We start from the raw sequence: 4,217 nt of genomic DNA on the forward strand, positions 1-4,217 counted from the left end.
CATATGTAAACAAATATAATAGATTAGGATGGTGGTTAGGGTTAAAAGTAGAACCTTAAAATTGGGTAAGTATTAAAACCATATTCATACACAGTATTTGTAGAGAAGTGCTTCAATATAAGTGCCTAGAATCTATCACAAGATGGCGACAATCAACCCATCTTAAATCCCACAAGTTCAAGTAAAAAAGTGCTTCAATATAAGTGCATAAAATCAGCCACAAGATGGCGACAATCAACTCCTCTTAGATCACACTAATTCAATCTAAATGAAATACACACTAAAATTGAATAAAATAAATCACAAACATCCTATGCAATATAAAAATATATCCAGTATATAATATATCATCAAACACTCCACTTATACAAAAATACATACATATATATATATTTCCCTTTATTCAACCACCATCCTATCAGTAAAAACTTTAAAACACACTGCTCCTTGTTTGCTTAACCTTTTTCATTCAGTCCCATTGGTGTGATTGTGTTTAAAATGTTTATCCACTTCCTCTCATTGTGTTTTCGCTGTCCATTGGTCCAACCAGACCGTGACTCCAGACCAGACATCTGCAGGTAGGCAACTGAATGTGTTTGGAAATGTGTGATCAGTGTTGTCTGCAGATGTGCTCTTCTGATGTTATACAAGTGTTGTTTGAGTCGGGTTTCCAATGTATGTTTTGTCTCTCCAATGTAGTGTTTTTTGCAAAGTGTACATGTAATGATGTAAACTGCATTGGATGAATGGAGTGTGAGACTATGTGGAACTGGTGCTGAATTCTTACTGTGTGGGTTAGAAATAAACTTGATCAATTTGAAGTGTATGAAGTGGGGTTTGTTAGGTGGAGGGGGCTTGGTGCTGAGTTTTGTCTGAGTGAGTAGATCCTTCAGGTTCTTGTTCCTCCTGAAGGCTGAAATAACTGTATAGGGTAGTAGAGGTGCATATGTCTGCTGGGTAATGGAAAAGTGATGTTTCATGGCTTGATGTAGAGGTCTGGGCCCGTATCCTTAAAGATTCTGAGAATCCTCTCAGAGAGCTCCTAACTTAACCTAAAAATTCCTTGCCAGGAGTTTTAGCTTAGAAGTGATTCCAGAACATTTTCAGTGAACTCTGAGCCAGGAATGGATGAAAAATCCTATCTTAGTGAGGGGGTGTGGTTGACCCCGTTGCTAGGTATGAGTCATCATTTCAAAAGCCGTGATTGGTTGATCCTACAAGTTTGATGAAAATGAACTTTTGGTGATAATGAGCAAAGGATGTACCCTCAAATCAATAAACATAATTATACACTCTAATCTTATGCAGACTATAATTGTAAATAATATTTCACATTCAAGAAAATATCTGGAAAATGAATAGTAAGCTGTAGGGGTTATAGCCTAACATTAGAATCTAAAATATGTGAAAACTTAAGCTCATTACACCCTGTTCAAATAATGATTTGTGTCTCATTTGCTCATATTAATATCCTAGCTGGCATATTTTGTACTTTCACTTCCATATGGACCCCATTGAAAACAAGATGGCCTATCTCAAGGGGCTGTCCTTAATGAAGTAGAAATTGCAACGTTACAACTCAGTGTGAACTTAACGAGGGTAACACAGCTCAGCTTTTAACAATGTCTGTGATTGCTGGCTGGTCTATTTATGAAGGCTTGTTAACAAATATCCTACAAACACAGAAAATGGAGAAAAAAAGGAATTGCAAGCCGAACTGGACTGAGGAGCAAGGTTTGTTGCTGGCCCAGTTGGTGAACGAACATAAAGGTATGTTACGAGGAAAATTTGGCCCAACTGTCACTAGCCAAGGCAAGAGGCGCGCCTGGGACACAATATCCCAAACAATCAATGCCTCTTTTCCACTGGTGGTGCGGACAGGCGACGATTGTGAGAAAAGGTGGTATGTGCTGCAGTCCAAGGCAAAATATGAGATTGCAGCACACAAGCGGGAATCCTCACTCACAGGTGAGCAAAATACTATGGCCTACCACATAATCTGGCAACTTGCTCCTGCTGGCAAAGTTAATTTACATGCCTAAGTACTGTGTTCATTGACTGTTTCTTTCTAGGGGGTGGACCACCTGCAAAGCGGCTGTCCCAGGTGGCCGACACTGTCTTTCAAGTCCTGGGACACTCTGAGGTCAGTGTCACCGGGCTGCCAACAGGCATTGACACGTCAATGATGCAGGCCCTTGAAATGCAGCAAAGGTAGGACACAGGGTTATTCATATCAACAGTGTTTATTCATTGCAGAAGCCATTTCATGTGTTATCCATGCTCATTGTATTAAATTAATTTAATCAAAACAATAATTAAACTAGGCCTATGTATTTCTGTAGCATGGAGCCATCACAAGAACCGGGCCCATCAAGTTTGCCGCCTGAACCATCTGCAGCTGCTACTCAGGATAGCCCGGCGGATCAAACACCATTCCCATCCGCAGCACCTGCTCCGTCAGCATCCCTGCTGGAGAGAAGATTGCAACTCACAATTGATGTGTTTGAACAACAAAAAAAAGTCCTTTCCCTTCAGGAGGAGTACTACCGCCTTAAAATTGAACACCTAAAAAATAAACCATTTAGAGATTGTGTTCTGTGTCTTGCATTTAACAATTGCAGGTGATGTGCAGTAAAACTGTGGTAGTTCTTAATACCATCACAAGTTCTCAAATGACATGGGGCTACAGCTTGCCTGAAATGTAAATTTGTGAAGTTTGCCCTGTAAGGCAGTCCACTCTGGGCTAGGTTCCCCTGTGGAATGTGAATATCTTCTTCACCACCATCCTCATCGTTGTCTCCATCCTCATCCTCATCGCCATCCTCCAGAGGTTCTGCAATCTGTCTAACCTTGCAAATATTGTGTAATATTGCACAGGCTATGATGACTTTGCTGACTTTTTCAGGCCTCAGCCGCACCTCTCCGTGGAGAACATGAAAGCGCCTCTTAAGCTGGCCTATGCCACGCTCCACCACCGCTCTTGTTGTCTTGTGGGCCCTACAATAGAATACAGACCTTTAATTATTTGATGGAAATATTGCACTACTTGGATGCTCTAACATATTGCTTGCATTTCATTTCCATGATTTTTGTATTGTTTGGCTTACCTGTTATAGTTTAGTTGGGGCCCTTGGCGTGGCTGGAGGTAAGGTGTAAGGAGCCATGGTTTGCATGGATAGCCACTGTCCCCTAACAAGTGGCAATTAGCTGGCACATAGCGTCTCTCAAAAAGCTGTCTGATGCCACTCTCGGAGAGCATTCTCGCATCATGTGTGGAGCCTGGCCATTTAGCCACAATGTCCAAAATCTTCCAGGCCGCATTGAACACTATTTGCACATTGATGCTGTGGAAATTCTTCCTGTTAACAAAGACAGCCTCGTCCTCTGATGGCGCAATTATTCTCACATGTGTTCCATCAATTACACCCACAACGCCAGGGAATCCTGCAATGTCCATAAATGCCCTTTTATGTGTGTGTAAAGTGCGGGCATCCAGCGGGAATGAAACAAATTGTGTCACAATATTAGGTTGTGACAAAGCTGTCAGTGTTTGGGTGATGACTCTGCTGACGGAGGATTGGGACAGACCGAAGTCATCACTGCTGCATTGTTGCATTTTCCCTGTTGCCAAATACCTCAGGGTTGTGATTACTTTCTTCTCCGGTGTAATAGCGTTGTGGCGTCGAGTTGGTGAAGTAATTGCATCTCTAAGGAGATCCACCACAAACATGATTCCTGCACGATCCAATCTGTAGCGTCTCAATAATTCCCTGTCATCCAGTGTTTGCAGGACATCTCTCCTGACTCCTCTGTTGGCCATTTTGTGCAGCTGCTTAGGGTAACTCCTAAGCCACTAAAAGTCCTCTTCCCTGCTCTTAGCAGATCTCGCCTTAGGAGCCCTTTTAAGCGCTAGGACTCTTGAGGAATAGCTTTTATATTAACTGGGATTTTCGTGTCACTTTTAGGGGAAATTCTAAGAAAACGTCATGCCTCTGAGAATTTTCTTAGAATTTGGCCGCTAGGAGCCACTTTTTGCACAAAAATTCTTTAGAGATACGGGCCCTGATATGCTGAGGTGAGTGATGGAGTGCTCTTGGAAGTGTGTGACTATGTGTGTTTGTAGTTTACCTTTTTTAATGTTGTACAGGTGCTGTTTTAATCGTGTTTCTATGGTGTGTGCTGTTTCCCCTATGTAGTGTTTGTGACAAAGTGTGCAT

The 4,217-nt window shown here is 41.9% G+C and overlaps 1 long non-coding RNA gene across 1 annotated transcript; it reads right to left on the reverse strand.

Annotated features, from left to right (window-relative positions):
- Positions 1–2,330: 2,330 nt before the first annotated feature.
- Positions 2,331–4,006, reverse strand: LOC310823958. The gene is made up of 3 exons (XR_014554990.1): positions 3,108–4,006; positions 2,695–2,997; positions 2,331–2,466 (listed from the first exon to the last, which is right to left on the reverse strand). It is a non-coding gene; the product is annotated as an uncharacterized lncRNA (long non-coding RNA).
- Positions 4,007–4,217: the final 211 nt, after the last annotated feature.

Source organism: Argentina silus (assembly GCF_951799395.1).
Source record: "Argentina silus genome assembly, chromosome: Y".
NCBI classification, from domain to species: Eukaryota; Metazoa; Chordata; class Actinopteri; order Argentiniformes; family Argentinidae; genus Argentina; species Argentina silus.